General features: G+C 37.3%; 1 protein-coding gene across 7 annotated transcripts in view; it reads right to left on the reverse strand.

Moving 5' to 3' along the window:
• The window catches only part of ITGB3BP (integrin subunit beta 3 binding protein), an 88050-nt gene that overhangs the window by 14159 nt on the left and 56615 nt on the right, over positions 1 to 17276 (reverse strand). For 5 of the 7 annotated variants that reach the window (XR_010940868.1, XR_010940865.1, XR_010940866.1 and 2 more), the window contains exon 6: positions 2628 to 2694. The exons of the other annotated variants lie outside the window; for them this stretch is intronic. The gene's annotated coding sequence lies outside the window, so the exon portion shown is untranslated. The remainder of the gene's footprint in view (positions 1 to 2627; positions 2695 to 17276) is intronic. 7 annotated transcript variants of the gene reach the window in all.

Raw genomic sequence — 17276 nt, forward strand, 5'->3', positions numbered from 1 at the left:
TTATCCATTAACATTTGTGTGCTATTAAAAAATAAGACCAATGTGATGTTAAATGTACATACACAATGAATATGAACAGTATGTTTTTCTTTTTTTAATTAATTTTTTGCTGCATTGGGTCTTCGTTGCTGCACGTGGGCTTTCTCTAGTTGCGGCGAGCGGGGGCTGCTCTTCGTTGCGGTGTGCGGGCTTCTCATTGCAGTGGCTTCTCTTGTTGCGGAGCACGGGCTCTAGGCGCGCAGGCTTCAGTAGTTGTGGCATGAGGGCTCAGTAGTTGTGGCTCGCAGGCTCTAGAGTGCAGGCTCAGTAGTTGTGGTGCATGGGCTTAGTTGCCCTGTGGCATGTGGGATCTTCCTGGCCGAGGGCTCAAACCCGTGTCCCCTGCATTGGAAGGCGGATTCTTAACCACTGTGCCACCAGGGAAGTCCCTGAACAGTATGTTTCAACTAAGTAAAATATATATCTAAGTATACAACAAGAAATGGAGAGAAAGCATTATGCAAAAGCTAAAAATTATGTGAGGACAGTGGAATTACAGGTCATATTCTTTCTTTAAAAATTTTCCTTTATTATTATGCATTTTAAATTAGAAGTCATCTATCTGTCTGAGGCCTCAACTGCTCACCACTGGAACCTCAGTTTGTGACAGAGTATCATAAAAGGATTCTATCTCCTCCAATTGAGCTCCAAAAGCCTGAAGGAGCAAGATGACTTAAGTGACTCCCACCCAGGGCTGGGAACCTCCAGCTTCCCCTATATTATACGTAAGCCTACTAAGTGCTTCAGAAGTGCAAAGCTGAGGCAATTAAGCTACTCTGCTATGAGGAGGAGTCCTAGGGGCTCTTTTCCTTGCATCCCTTTCCTGGGAGGATTGGAGGGGCAGAGCTTCTCCACACTGTCTTATCATACCTTAAGGAACTGATGCTGTTCCCTGTCTACCCTCAGGGAACTGTGTGGGAAGGGCTGGGTCCTGCAGGATTGCCATCTTGAATGACTCAAAGGAGCTCTGTTCAGATAGAGTAAGATGTGAATGGTGCCCCCAGGAGCTGTGCTATGTAGCATCCCCAACAATCCTATTAGTAAATCTCTCTCCCAAGTTAAGATAGTTATCCAGCAGCTAAGCAAACTGTTTGTAACCTTGGAGTTTTTGGACTGAGTATCAATTCTCTGACTATCAAGATATTCTTCACATGCCTAAGCTACTTTTGCAAGGAAACTTGCCTCCACTGCAGGACCAAGTAGAGTAGTGGACACTCCATCACTCTTGTAATTTTTATTTTAATTTCCTTTCCTTTCCTCCTCCTTGTCCTTTTACTTCTTCCTAGGTGAAATCAACTCCTTTTCCCATCTCGGTTGCAACCAAATTCACAGAACGGTTTTAAAACTGTCATCCAACTGTTAAATTTTGAGAAATTCAGGAAGTGTGTTCTCCATTTCTACATCTTCTGACTCAGTGGACAAGGCTTCATAATCTTTGGAGATAAACTACTTGCTGCGCAGCTTTTGGGAGAAGAATGGTTGCCACTGTCTTCATCCTAGACAAAATGGCAATTTTTATATTTAATCCCATTTGTGCTGGAGACTGGATTTTTATTGCTGCTAATAGCATTTTCTATATTTTCAATGGATGGTTCAAACTGTACTTTGTTGCCTTAAGACAGCATCACTGTTTGCTTTAATATCATCTCGATGTCCCTTCACTAATTTACTTATTTCTGAAAACCAACCATCTTTTATTCCTGCCTGCAGAATACATTTGTTACAAAATTTCCAAGTTATTGTTGCTCCCTCTTTCAAGTTGGTGAGTGAAAGTGTCATCAGTAGGTGCCGTTCAGATTTTATAGAACACTACTCCTTTCTTAAACAGATTTACCTCTGGCTGGACTAAATTGGATCAAATCCTTCATCTTATAATGACCATTGCAAGCTATGCAGATGTTGATGGGTACTGCATCCCGATATCTAGTGACTGCTGCCAGCTTCATGGCATCCTTATAAGATTTGATCACATCCTACATTATGGCCAAAGACCACTGTAGTACAACTTGAGAAATCTGAAATCTTGGTCCTCCTTGAATGAATCTTTTTTTGTTTGTCAATAGAGTAAAAGTCCAGCATCATCTTTTTTTACCAACGGGTATTTTTAAAGTGTCTGGGTTAGTCCTTTAAGATACCTTTAAAAAGAAACTATGATCCAGTTGCTCCCGCACAACAGAAAGTTGTTCACGTTTTGACATGTTTTTGCCAGACTGCCTTACGTCAGGGCAGATTCTTATGGTATGTTCACTATGAATATCTCTTTTTTTCTTGAGAAAGCCACATGCCAAAAATTCAGGGTTTTCGGTGCCTTTTCCAGTTTGCCTAGAAAAGTCTCACTGTGAAATTCAGAGTTCTCTCATTTTCCCCAAAGAGGAAGTCTTATTATTCTGAAGAACAACTGAAATTAGATGCTTCGACCACATAAAATCCATGGAGGGATGTATCCATTAATTATACTTTAAATTTCTTCCACAGAAATTTCTTCAGTTTCAAGCAAGTCATATGTAATGTAACTTTCAAAACTATCATTCTGCTCCAATTCTGTTTTTTTCCCATCTTGACTGCTTTCAATTATTTTCCATTCTTACCTTCAAATTTAGCTTCATCATTTTCCTTTTCTCCATAAAGTTCCTCAGATATATTCTGAGGGGAGAACTAAAAGAATAAGGAGAAACTATCATTAAATTGGTGGGTCTGACTAAAAATTGCTGATAGAGGTGGTTAGCAAGCATTAACTCACCTGTTGCTGTGCCATTCTAGATGTGGAAGAAGGGAGGCAAAGGAGATAGGACAGGAGCCCACTAATGTCTTCAAGATTCCCTAGCATGCGACTCATGGTGCCTACTGTATTAACTGTGCAGGCACTGTGGGTGTAGTGAGAGAAGAGGAGAAACGTCTAAAAGCCATAATGGTCTTTAAAGATCCTGATTTCTCCCTTTCTGTAACTTCCAATTGTTTGGCATCTGTCTTCCTCACCAGACTGTAAGTTCCATGAAGGCAAGGACAGGCTCTACTTGTTTACGTTATAAACCAAGTTACCTAGCATGGTGTCTGTAGTATGGTAGATATTATTTGATGGATCAATGAATAAAATAAAAAAGACCTAGTCCATTAAACATCCATTCCTAGATCCAAGTGAAATATGCTCATCTTTTATTTTTTTCTTGCTTTTACGTCCTTCTAATCATAGACTTCATAGTTCATGTTTGTTGCATCACTGAGAAAGCTGGGTGGGGGAAACAGGGAGATGCTGGTCAAAGTGTACAAGTCTTCATTTATAAGATGAATAAGTTCTGGGGATCTCATGTACAGCATGGTAGCTATAGTTAAAAAATACTATATTGTATACTTCAAATTGATAAGAAGAGTAGATCTTAAGCATTCTCACCACCAAGAAAACAAGGTAACTATGTGAGATGGTAAATATGTTAATTAACCTTACTGTCATAATTATTTCACAATGTATACATATATCAAATCATCACGTTATACACTTTAAATATATATATTTTATTTGCCAATTATACTTCAATTAAGCTGGAAAAAACTTGAAGAATAAGAAAATTTTCTCAGTCCCTTAACCTTCTGCCACACACATGGGTGTCTAATATGTAATCCTGGATTTCCTACCTATTTGTTTTCTTCATTCCTGGCCCAAGCTGTGAGTGCTAGAGAAAACTTACAGCACTACTGATGGTCAATATTACAAGTACATATATGATTTTGCTGGGCCCCTGATGCTTTTAACTCTTTTACTTAATGAATATTCTCTCTTTTACAAACCATTGCTCAAAATAATGGTCTAGATCAATCTCCACTTCCTCCATCCTGAAATTAAATTCAAATATTCAGATTTCTGCCTTACTCCTCTACTAACACTATACTCTCAAAGGCCACAAGTGAACTCTTAATTAATTCCATTACTAAAAACTTATCTGAAAGTCACTACCCATAAGAGACTGTATTTTTATAAAATCTCAAGAAACCTGAGAACTGCATGTACATAACAGGGATAAAATCCTCAAGATTTTCTTTTTATAAAATTTATTTTAATTTTTCTTTCAATTTTATTGAGATATAACTGACATGCAGCACTATTTAAGTATAAGGTGTACAGCATAATGATTTGACCTTCCTACATAATGAAACGATTACCACAATAAGTTTAATGAACAAGTTTTTCTTCATTCTCACAATATTATATATACACTACCAAATGTAAAATAGATAACTAGTGGGAAGCAGCTGCATAGCACAGGGAGATCAGGTGGGTGCTTTGTGACCACCTAGAGGGGTGGGATAGGGAGGGTGGGAGGGAGACGCAAGAGGGAGGAGATGTGGGGATATATGTATAGCTGATTCACTTTGTTATAAAGCAGAAACTAACACACCATTGTAAAGCAATTATACTCCAATAAAGATGTTAAAAAAAAAGTCTTATACAGAAAAAGGTTAATCCATCACTGAACCTCTACTTACCTAACTCTATTAATCTAAATTATTTTGGATGATGATAGCTGGATTACAAAAATGAAATATATTGCTAACATTTTTTGAGCTCTTTCCAAATACAAGGCATTGTATTTATTACTTTACAAGCTGTACCCTGTTTAATCTTTAAAACAACTCTCTGGGGACTTCCCTGGTGGTGCAGTGGTTAAGAATACGCCTGCCAATGCAGGGGACACGGGTTCGAACTCTGGTCCAGGAAGATCCCACATGCCGTGGAGCAACTAAGCCCGTGTACCACAACTACTGAGCCTGTGCTCTAGAGCCCGCGAGCCACAACTATAGAGTCCACAAGCCACAACTACTGAAGCCGGCACGCCTAGAGCCCATGCTCCGCAACAAGAGAAGCCACTGCAATGAGAAGCCCGCGAACTGCAACGAAGAGTAGCCCCTGCTCACCGTAACTAGAGAAAGCCCACGCGTAGCAACGAAGACGCAACACAGCCAAAAATAAATAAAAGTAAATAAATTAAAACAACAACAACAAAAAAGCAACTCTCTGTGGTAAATATTATCTCCATTTTATTGGTATGGAAACTGAAGCACAAATAAATTATTTAATTATTCAAGGGTACACAATAAGGAGCACAGTCAGGACTTGAACCCAGGTGTTTTTTTTCCTCTTTATTTTGAGGTAATATTGGTTTATAAAATTATATGTTTCATGTGTACAACCTTATACTTCCACTTCTGTATACACTACAGTGTGCTTACCACCAAAAATTTAGTTTCCATCTGTCACCATACAGTTGATTCCCTTTATCCATTTTGCCCTCCCTCTGTCCCCTCCCTTCTGGTAACCACTACTCTGTTCTCTGTATCTACATGTTTGTTTTGTTTAGTTCATTTATTCTGTTTTTTTGTTTCTCTGTCTTTTATATTCCACATATGAGTGAAATCATGTTGTATTTGTCTTTCTCTGACTTATTTCACTTACCATATACCCTCAAGGTCCATCCATGTTATCACAAACGGCAAGACTTCATCTTTTTATTTTATGGCTGAGTAGTATTCCATTGTATATATATATGCTATGCCACATCTTCTTTATCCATTCATCCACTGATGGGCACTTAAGTTATTTCTATAGCTTGGCTACTGTAAAATAATGCTGTAATAAACATTAGGGTGCATATATTTTTTTGAACTAGTATTTTTGTATTCTTTGGTTAAATACTCAGAAATGGGATAACTGGATCCTATGGTAGTCTTATTCTTAATTTTCTGAGGAATCGCCATACTGTTTTCCAAAGTGGCTACACCAATTTACATTCCCACCAACTGTGTATCAGACAGTATACTCTTTTGACATCAGTCTTAGCAATATCTTTCTAGATATATCTTCTCTGGCAAGGGAAACAAAAGCAAAAATACATCAATGGGACTACATCAAACTAAAAAGCTTCTGCACACCAAAGGAAGCCATCAACAAAATGAAAATGCAGCCTACTGAATGTGAGAAGATATTTGCAAATCATATATTCAATAAGGGGTTAATATCCAAAATATATAAAGAATGCATATAACTCAACAACAACAAAAAACTGATTAAAAAGTGAGCAGAGAAGCTGAATAGACATTTTTTCAAAGAAGACACAGATGTCCAACTGGCACATGAAAAGATGCTGAACTGAGGTGTTTCTGACCTATGTTTATAATAATATTTCCCAAAGTGTAACTCACCACTGGCATCAAAATTCCTTGGTGAGACTGGTAAAGATACAACTTTTTAAAAAATAGGCTGCATTCAAGATCTACTAATCAAGAATATCACTAGATGGGGCCTAGAAATACGTTTTCCAGGAGATTCTTATGCACATCAAAATTAATTAATGGCATTTTTCTCTGAAGAAAGACTGGTTAAATAAAAAATCTGGACAATATAAAAAATTGGACATTTCTTATCAAAATAATTTTTTTCTGTATTTAGGTCTATTTATTCCATTATATTTGCAAAAGCTTTCTCAGGAAGGTTTTCTTTAGCTGTTCCTGTAGCTGTTTTTCTCTTTTTAAATTTTATTTTGGAGTATAGTTGATTAACAATGTTGTGTTAGTTTCAGGTTTACAGCAAAGTGATTCAGTTATACATACACATGCATCTATTCTTTTTCAAATTCTTTTCCCATTTAGGTTATTACAGAATACTGAGCAGAGTTCCCTGTGCTATACAGTAGGTCCTGGTGGGTTATCTATTTTATTTTTAATTTTTAAATTTTATTTATATTTTTATACAGCAGGTTCTTATTAGTCATCCATTTTATACACATCAGTGTATACATGTCAATCCCAATCGCCCAATTCATCACACCCCCACCCCCACCCCCGCCGCTTTCCCCCCTTGGTGTCCATACGTTTGTTCTCTACATCTGTGTCTCAATTTCTGCCCTGCAAGCCAATTCACCTGTACCATTTTTCTAGGTTCCACATATATGTGCTAATATACGATATTTGTTTTTCTCTTTCTGACTTACTTCACTCTGTATGACGGTCTCTAGATCCAACCACGTCGCAACAAATGACCCAATTTCGTTCCTTTTTATGGCTGAGTAATATTCCACTGTATATATGTACCACATCATCTTTATCCATTCGTCTGTCAATGGGCATTTAGGTTGCTTCCACGACCTGGCTATTGTAAACAGTGCTGCAATAAACATTGGGGTGCATGTGTCTTTTTGAATTATGGTTTTCTCTGGGTATATGCCCAGTAGTGGGATTGCTGGATCATATGGTCATTCTATTTTTAGTTTTTTAAGGAACCTCCATACTGTTCTTCATAGTGGCTGTATCAATTTACATTCCCACCAACAGTGCAAGATGGTTCCCTTTTCTCCACACCCTCTCCAGCATTTGTTGTTTGTAGATTTTCTGATGATGCCCATTCTAACTGGTGTGAGGTGATACCTCATTGTAGTTTTGTTTGTTTTTTATAAATTTATTTATTTATTTAATTTATTTTTGGCTGCTTTGGGTCTTTGTTGCTGTGCGTGGGTTTTCTCTAGTTGCGGCGAGCGGGGGCTACTCTTTGTTGCCATGCACGGGCTTCTCATTGTGGTGGCTTCTCTTGTTGCGGAGCACAGGCTCTAGGCGTGTGGGCTTCAGTAGTTGTGGCTCACGGGCTCTAGAGTGCAGGCTCAGGAGTTGTGGCGCCTGGGCTTAGTTGCTCCGCAGCATGTGGGATCTTCCCAGACTAGGGCTTGAACCCATGTCCCCTGCATTGGCAGGTGGATTCTTAACCATTGCACCACCAGGGAAGCCTACCTCACTGTAGATTTTTTTTTTTTTTGGTACGTGGGCCTCTCACTGCTGTGGCTTCTCCCGTTGCGGCGCACAGGCTCTGGACGCGCAGGCTCAGCGGCCATGGCTCACGGGCCCAGCCGCTCTGTGGCACGTGGGATCCTCCTGGACCGGGGCACGAACCCGTGTCCCCTGCATCAGCAGGCGGACTCTCAACCACTGCGCCACCAGGGAAGCCCCTCACTGTAGTTTTGATTTGCATTTCTCTAATAATTAGTGATGTTGAGCAGCTTTTAATGTGCTGTCTTGTTTGGAGAAATGTCTATTTAGGTCTTCTGCCCATTTTTGGATTGGGTTGTTTGTTTTTTTAATATTGAGCTGCATGAGCTATTTATATATTTTGAAGATTAATCCTTTGTCCATTGATTCGATTGCAAATATTTTCTCCCATTCTGAGGGCTGTCTTTTCGTCTTGTTTATGGTTTCCTTTGCTGTGCAAAAGCTTTTAAGTTTCATTAGGTCCCATTTGTTTATTTTTGTTTTTATTTCCATTACTCTAGGAGGTGGATCCAAAAATATCTTGCTGTGATTTATGTCAAAGAGTGTTCTTCCTATATCTTCCTCTAAGAGTTTTATAGTGTCTGGTCTTACATTTAGTTCTCTAATCCATTTTATTTTTGTGTATGGTGTTAGGGAGTGTTCTAATTTCATTCTTTTACATGTAGCCGTCCAGTTTTCCCAGCACCACTTACTGAAGAGACTGTCTTTTCTCCATTGTATATCCTTGCCTCTTCTGTCATAGATTAGCTGACCAAGGTTATCCATTTTAAATATAGCAGTGTGTACATGTCAGTCTCAAATTCCCAATCTATCCCTCCCTCCTACCCTTCTGCCCTGGTAACCATAAGTTCTCTCTCTAGGTCTGTGAGTCTGTTTCTGTTTTATAAATAAGTTCATTTGTATCATTTTTTTTTAGTTTCTGCATATCAGCAATTTCATATGATACTTGTCTTTCTCTGTCTGACTTACTTCACTTAGTATGATAATCTCCAGGTCCATCCATGTTGCTGCAAATGGCATTATTTCATTCTTTTTAATGGCTGAGTAATATTCCATTGTATATATGTACCACACCTACTTTATCCATTCATCTGTCAATGGACATTTAGGTTGCTTCCACGTCTTGGCTATTGTAAATAGCACTGCAATGAACACTGTGGCGCATGTATCCTTTCAAGCCATGTTTTTCTCGGGATATATGCCCAGGAGTCGGATTGCTAGATCATATGGTAGCTCTATTTTTAGTTTTTTAAGGAACCTCTATACTGTTCTCCATAGCAGCTGTACCACTTTACATTCCCACCAACAGTGTAGGAGGGTCCCTTTTCTCCACACCCTCTCCAGCATTTATTATTTGTAGACTTTCTGATGATGGCCATTCTGACCAGTGTGAGGTGCTTTCTCATTGTAGTTTTGATGTGCATTTCTCTAGTATTTAGTGATGTTGAGCATCTTTTCATGTGTCTCTTGGTCATCTGTATGTCTTCTTTGAAGAAATGTCTATTTAGGTCTTCTGCCCATTTTTTGATTGGGTTGTTTGTTTTGTTATTGAGCCACATGAGCTCTTTGTAAATTTTGGAGACTAATCCTTTGTTGGTCGCATTGTTTGCAAATATTTTCTCCCATTCTGTGGGTTGTCTTTTCATATTGTTTATGGTTTCCTTTGCTGTGAAAAAGCTTTTAGGTTTAATTAGGTCCCATTTGTTTATTTTAGTTTTTATTTCCATTACGCTAGGAGTCAGCTCAAAAAAAGATATTGCTGCAATTTATGTCAAAGAGTGTTCTGCCTATGTTTTCCTCTAAGAGTTTTACAGTACCCAGTATTACATTTAGGTCTTTAATCCATTTTGAGTTTATTTTTGTATATGGTGTTGGAGAATGTCCTAATTTCATTTTTTTATATGTTGCTGTCCAGTTTTCCCAGCACCATTTATTGAAGAGATATCTTTCCTCCATTGTATAGTTTTGCCTCCTCTGTCATAGATTAATCGACTATAAGTGTGTGGTTTATTTCTGGGCTTTCTATCCTGTTCCATTGACCTATATTTCTGTTTTTGTGCTAGTACTATACTGCTTTGATGACTGTACCTTTGTAGTATAGTCTGAAGTCTGGGAGACTGATTCCTCCAGCTCTGTTTTTCTTTCTCAAGATTGCTTTGGGGCTTCCCTGGTGGTGCAGTGGTTGAGAGTCCGCCTGCCGATGCGAGGGGCGCGGGTTCGTGCCCCAGTCTGGGAGGATCCCACATGCCACGGAGCGGCTGGGCCCATGAGCCATGGCCGCTGGGCCTGCGCGTCTGGAGCCTGTGCTCTGCAACGGGAGAGGCCACGACAGTGAGAGGCCCATGTACCACACACACACAAAAAAGATTGCTTTGGCTATTCAGGGTCTTTTGTGTCTCCATACAAATTTTAAGATTTTTTGATTCTAGTTCTGTGAAAAATGCTATTGGTAATTTGATAGGGATTGCACTGAATCTGTAGATTGCCTTGGATAGTTTAATCATTTTGACAATATCGATTCTTCCAATCCAAGTATGTGGTATATATTTCCATCTGTTTATGCCACCTTTGATTTCTTTCATCAGCTTCTTATAGCTTTCAGACTACATGTCTTTTGTCTCCTTAGGTAGGTTTATTGGTTCTTGCCCTCTTGTGGGCAGGGCAGTGCTCAGGAAGACTTTAAGCAGCCTGACTGCTGGTAGGTGGGGCTACATTCCTGCCCTGTTGGTTGTATGGCCTAGTGTGTCCCAGCACTAGAACCTATGGGCTGTTGGGTGGGGCTAGGCCTTGGGGAGGAAATGGCGACCTCCAGGAGGGCGCATGGTAATAAGTACTTGCCAGAACTGCTGCTGCCAGTGTCTTTGTCCCTGCAGTGAGCTACAGCCACCCCCCCGCCTTGGCGGGAGACACTCCAACACTAGCAGGTAGGTCTGGCCCAGTCTCTTATGAGGTTACTGCTTTTTTTTCCCTGGCTCCTGGTGCATGAGACCTTGTGTATGCCCTGCAAGAGTGGAATTTCTGTTTCCCCCAGTCCTGTGGAATTCCTGTGATCAAAACCCATTGGTCTTCAAAGCCAGATTCTCCTCCCTTTGCCAGACCCCCAGGCTGGGAAGCCTGACATGGGGCTCAGGACTTCCACTCCTGTGGGAGAACTTCTGTGGTATAATTATTTTCCAGTTTGTGGGTCACCCACCAGGAAGGTTTAGAATTTGATTTTATCGTGATTGTGCCCTTCCTACCATCTTGTTGTGGCATATTCTTTGTCTTTGGATGTACGGTATCTTTTTTGGTAGGTTCCAGCATTTTTTGTTGATGGTTGTTCAGCAGTTAGTTGTGATTTTGATGTTTTTGTAAGAAGGCGTGAGTTCACATCCTTCTACTCTGCTTTCTTGCCAGACAATGCATATTCAAGTAGTCCCTGTAGCTGGTTTTAAATGGAAAAATTTTTTTCTTATTGTGGCAAAATATATATAAGATTTGCCATTTTCATCATTTTAAAGTGTACAATTCAGTGGTACTAGTTACATTCACAACATCGTACAACCATCACTACTATCTATTTTCAAAACTTCTTTTACCACAAACAGAAACTCTGTAACACTAAGCAATAACCCTTAGCCTCTGGTAATCTCTGATCTACTTTCTGTCTCTTTGAAGTTGTCTATTCTAGATATTGCATATAATTGGAATTGTATAATGTTTGTCCTTTTGCATTTGGCTTATTTCACTTACAATATGCTTTCAAGGTTCATTGTGTTTGTAGCATGTATCAGAACCTCATTGCTTTTTATGACTGAATAATTTTTGTACATGGTGTAGAATTTTGATAGGCATTACACTGAATCTGTAGATCACTTTGGGTAGAGGTATTGACATGTTAACAAATTAAATCTTCTGCCCATGAACACAGGCTGTCTTTCCATTTATTTAGGTCTTCTATAATTTCTCTCAGCAATACTTCGCAGTTTCCAGTGTACAAGTCCTTCACCTCTTTGGTTAAACTTATTCCTAGGTATTTTATTCTTTTAAATGCTACTGTAAATAGAATTGCCTCCTTCATTTCCTTTTCAAATTGTTTACTGCAGGTGTATAGAAACACAATTGATTTTTGTGTGTTGACCATATACCCTGTAATTTTGCTGAATTTGTTTATTAATACTAGCAGTTTCTTGTGCATTCTTCGGGAGTCTCTCTCTATAGGATCATGTCATCTGCAAATAGAGATAGTTTTATTTCTTCTTTTCCAGTTGGATGCCTTTTCATTCTTTTTCTTATCTAATTGCTCTGGCTAGAATTTTCAGTAAAATATTGAATACCAGTGGGGAAAGTGACCATGGTTGTCTTGTTACTGATGTTTGGAGGAAAGTTTTCATTCTTTCCTTTCAAGAATTTTAAACAGTTGAAAGTAAAAGTAAATACTGGTTTCCCTCTTAGTCTTTGATCACCTACAGAATATAGGCATAACTATATCTTCATCCTAAGCTTTTGATAAACATTTTCAACTAACTTACCCCCAGAGACCCTCATTTAAGCAGAAAATGATCCATAAGTCAGTATTCTTGCTCTTTGATTAAATACTTAAAATACAGTAAAGAGAAAATTAGAATTCTGAAATGTGGTTACTTGCCACAATTAAATTGTATAGATAAAAAACAAAACCCATTTCTGGTGTAACATTACTTTTAAAAAGGTCTTATTTGGATTAGTATAGAAATAAAAGTTACTCTTCTGCCTATAAGAGAATAAACCAGTGATTAAAAATACACTTTATACAGCAGGAGGGATCCTTGTGGTGACAGGACTATTCTGTATCTTGACTGTGGTGGTGGATACGTGAACCTACATATGTGATAAAATTGCACAGAACATATACACATATATACAAATGAATGTATATTGTAAAATTTAGAAAACTGAATAAAGATTGGTGCATTGTATCATCAATTTCCTGGTTCTGATATTGTACCACAGCTTTGGAAGATGTTATCATGTCAGGAAAGTGGGAAAAGGGTACATATGATCTATGTTTTACTTCTCAAAATGACAAACCTACAATTATATGAAAACAAACTTTATAGAAGGACAGTCACCATTACTGCATTTTTTGTAGCAGTGCCAGCAGCAGCAAAAATTTGCAAAGAGGAAGAAAAACCAATGGCAGTGAATTATATATTTTCCTTTTAGAGAATAAAGAATATAGAAGTTCACATGAAATATTAGTGTGTAGGTGTTTGTTTAATTTATAAACAAATTTTATTGACATATTGAGCTTTATTGACATGTCACTAATTGCTTGTTTTCTGGGGAAAAAAAATTTACCTAAAACATGGAACTATATTTTCCTGCTGGAGAATTCTTACATTTAAAACTTGCCAAGTCGATTAACAGGCAGTGATTTCAGGACATATTTGTAAGTGGAAAGAGCGAAGTATGAAAGAGTATAAATTGTATGCCATCTTTGTATAAGAAGAGAAATGAGATAAAATAAATGAAATGGCTTAATTTTATAAAAATAAACATATGAAAGGTAAACCAGAAACTAATTAATTTGGTTACTTATAGGGACTACACAGAAGGAATGCAGCAGGGAATAGTAACACATCTCTATGTATACTTTTTTGTAAAGTTTTGACTTTTGGAACCATATCAGTTGTTTTACACAGTCAAAAAACAAAAATAAAAAAGGATGAGAAAAAAATATCAAAATTGCATATAAACATCAACAAGCTAACCTAACTACTTCAAATGACTGACTAATTCTTCATATGGAGAACTAATCCAAGTAGTTCTGAACACAGTAATTTGACTATATACCTTCAAACTAAAGACAAAAAAGAATGCAAACAAAAATGCTTTTGCATGTTTGTTTTTAGCAGGTCAGGAATTTTGAAACCATTTTGTATATACTGTAGGAATAAGCAAGTGTGCAAATGGACTGCTGCTAATAGAAGTCAGAGGTCTACTGTTTGAAAAGGAGTGCAAATATGGAAAGGGGGAAGGCAAGGAAAGACACTATATCACTATGAACTCATGACTTTCAAAAAGGCCAGTTAACAGAAAGAATGATGGGATTAGAAAATCACTGCTATGCAACCGTCTTAGTAATTAATACTGGCTCAGTAAATTGCCTTCCCCAGTGTGGGTGGGCATCATACAATCCACTGAGGGTCTGAAAAGAAGAAAAAGCAGAGGAAGGGAGGATGGGTTCCCTGCTTGCCTGCTTTAGCTGGGATATTGCTCTTCTGCCCTTGAACTGAGATTTTACACCATTGGCTTCCCTGGTCGTCAGGCCTTTAGTCTTAGACTGAAATTATACCACTGGCTTTCCTGGACCTCCAGCTTGCTGATGGTACATGGTAGGACTTAACCTCCATAATTGTATGAGTCAATTCCTCATAATAAATCTATCTATATAGGTAATTGTATATATAATTCATTATTAATCTATTATTAATTAATAATTATTACATCAGTAATAATTTTTATTGTTATTATTATATTACTATATGTATGTACATTTGCTATTGGTTCTGTTTCTCTGGAAAACCACAACCTAATGCAATTGCCAAAACAAAACATAAAATGTTATAATCATTTAAAATTGATCTAAAAATACAAAATGTTCAGTTTAATTTCAGGTTTTAAAAAATCCAAGTCTTTGGAATGGTCTTACAAAATAATAAAACAAATCTAAACAAATGGAATAAATAAAGAGCTTATTACTAAAGCTAATAAAACAGCTCTATTGACTAGGTCTGAGTAATTTTATGATGGGTGGAAAAAAACAATCAGAAACACATAATTTTTATACATTGTAAGATATCTTGGCTTGTACTTAAATTCATTAATTCTAACACCAAGTCATGGAGTGATATACATAAATAACAGGGATCTTTAGAAACAAATATTGAGGGAAATTAAATAAATACTGGCAAATTCCTAAGTGACCCATAACAAAGTTTCTTGCTCCTCCCTTGCTACTTGAAAGCTCACTGCTATGGGAGCTACTGTGTATATGTATAACTGAATCACTCTGTTGTACTAACACAACATTGTTAATCAACTATACTCCAATATAAAATAAAAAGTTAAAAAAAATGTTAAGCTGTAAGCAGATTGATGGGTTCAGAAGAAAAAAGGAAAAACACTATGAAAACTTAGGATAGCTTGAGTGGAGCTGATTCAGGGGAAAGCAACAGGTAAGTCTGGTTTGCTTACATGGTATCACTACTGTCCAAAAATACGTTCTCATTTCCTGTCTACTTTTACTTCTAAGTTTGTTATACTTCATACAACTGTATCAGAGATTAATTTGGTTTAGCAGGTAACTGCTTTCAAACACAAGATTATATGTGATTCAAAAATTGTTACTTGCCACTTGCTTTCTATATATCCCTTTGTACAGTTTGAGTTCTTATTATGTACATCTACTGTCTCTTTCAAAATATATTAAATGAGTTAAACAAAAAAATAATGCTTCTCACTTAATATCTAGTTGAGATTGGTTTCACCAAGGAAATTGGAACTTTGGTTAGAGGAAGGAGGAATGGTAATTGACAACAAAAATATCTGTGGGATAGGGCACATGAAAATATTTGGAACTGGGGGGAGTATGGCTAGGGAAAGCAGCTATAAAAACAGATAAAGGGGTACAGGTGATAGATGAAGCTGTCAAAGAAGGACACCTCTTTGAGAAAACTCTTCCCTTTGTCCCTACTGTACTCTAAGTGGCACTCCCCATATCTTTTTATCTAGACTACTACTGATTAATACTATACTTCACCTACATTATGAAAAAAATAGACTTGTAGCCCTGACTTGAGGTTATAACCACAAATAACAACACAATTTCTATGGAAAATGCATTCTAAGGTTCACTCAAATGATTTAAAAAACACTCAGACCCAAGATTGAACCAGAAAGAAATAGAAAATATGAACAGACCAATCACAACTACTGAAATTGAAACAGTAATTTAAAAACTACCAAAAAACAAAAGTCCAGGATCAGATGGCTTCATGGGCAAATTCTACCAAACATCTGGACAAGAGTTAAAACTGACCCTTTTGAAACCATTCAAAAAATTGCAGAGGAAGGAACACTTCTGAACTCATTCTATGAAGTCAGTGTAACTCTGATACCAAAACCAGACAAACATATCACAAAAAAAGAAAATTACATGCCAGTACACACATGTAAATATCTTCAACAAAATATGAGCAAACCAAATCCAATGATACATTAAAAGGATCATACATCATGATCAAGTGGAATTTATCCCAGGGATGCAAGGATTTTTCAATATCAGCAAATCAATCAACATGAAACATATTAATAAATGAATAATAAAAAGCATGTGATCATCTCAATAGATGCAGAAAAAGCTTTTGATAAAATTCAACATCCATTTATGATAAAAATTCTCCAGAAAGTGGGCGTAGAGGGAATATACCTCAACATAATACAGGCCACATATGACAAACCCACAGCTAATATCATACTCAACAGTGAAAAGCTGGAAGCATTTCCTCTAAGATCAGGAACAAGACAAGGATGCCCTCTCTTGCCACTTTTATTCAACATAATTTTGGAAGTCCTAGCCACAGCAATCAGAGAAGAAAAACAAATAAAAGTAATCCAAATTGGAAATGAAGTAAAAGAAGTAAAACTGTCACTGTTTACAGATGACATGATACTATACCTAGAAAATCCTAAAGATGCCACCATAAAACTACTAAAGCTCATCAATAAATTGGTAAAGTTGCAGGATACAAAATTAATATACAGAAATTTGTTGCATTTCTATATACTAACAATGAAAGAGAAATTAAACAATCCCATTTACCAGCATATCCAACAGAATAAAACACCTAGGAATAAACCTACCAAAGGAGGAAAAAGACCTGTACTCCAAAAACAATAAGACTCTGATGAAAGAAACTGAAGATGACACAAACAGAAACACATACCGTACACCTGGATTGGAAGACTCAATATTGCTAAAATGACCATACTACCCAAGGAAATCTACAGATTCAGAGCAATCCCTATCAAATTACCAATAGCATTTTTCACAGAACTAGAACAAGTAATTTAAAAATTTGTATGGAAACACAAAAGACTCTGAAGAGCCAAAACAATCCTGAGAAAGAATGGAGCTGGAGGAAGCAGGCTCCCTGACTTCAGGCTATACTGTAAAGCTACAGTCATCAAAACAGTATAGTACTGGCACAAAAACAGACACATAGATCAATGGAACAGGAGAGACCAGAAATAAACCCACACACTTATGATCAATTAATCTACAACAAAGGAGGCAAGAATATACAATGGAGAAAAGACAGTCTCTTCAATGAGTGGTGATGAGAAAACCGAACAACTACATGTAAAAAGATGAAATTAGGACATTCTCTAACACCATATACAAAACT

Source organism: Pseudorca crassidens, chromosome 2 (genome assembly GCF_039906515.1).
Source record: "Pseudorca crassidens isolate mPseCra1 chromosome 2, mPseCra1.hap1, whole genome shotgun sequence".
In the NCBI taxonomy this organism is placed as follows: domain Eukaryota; kingdom Metazoa; phylum Chordata; class Mammalia; order Artiodactyla; family Delphinidae; genus Pseudorca; species Pseudorca crassidens.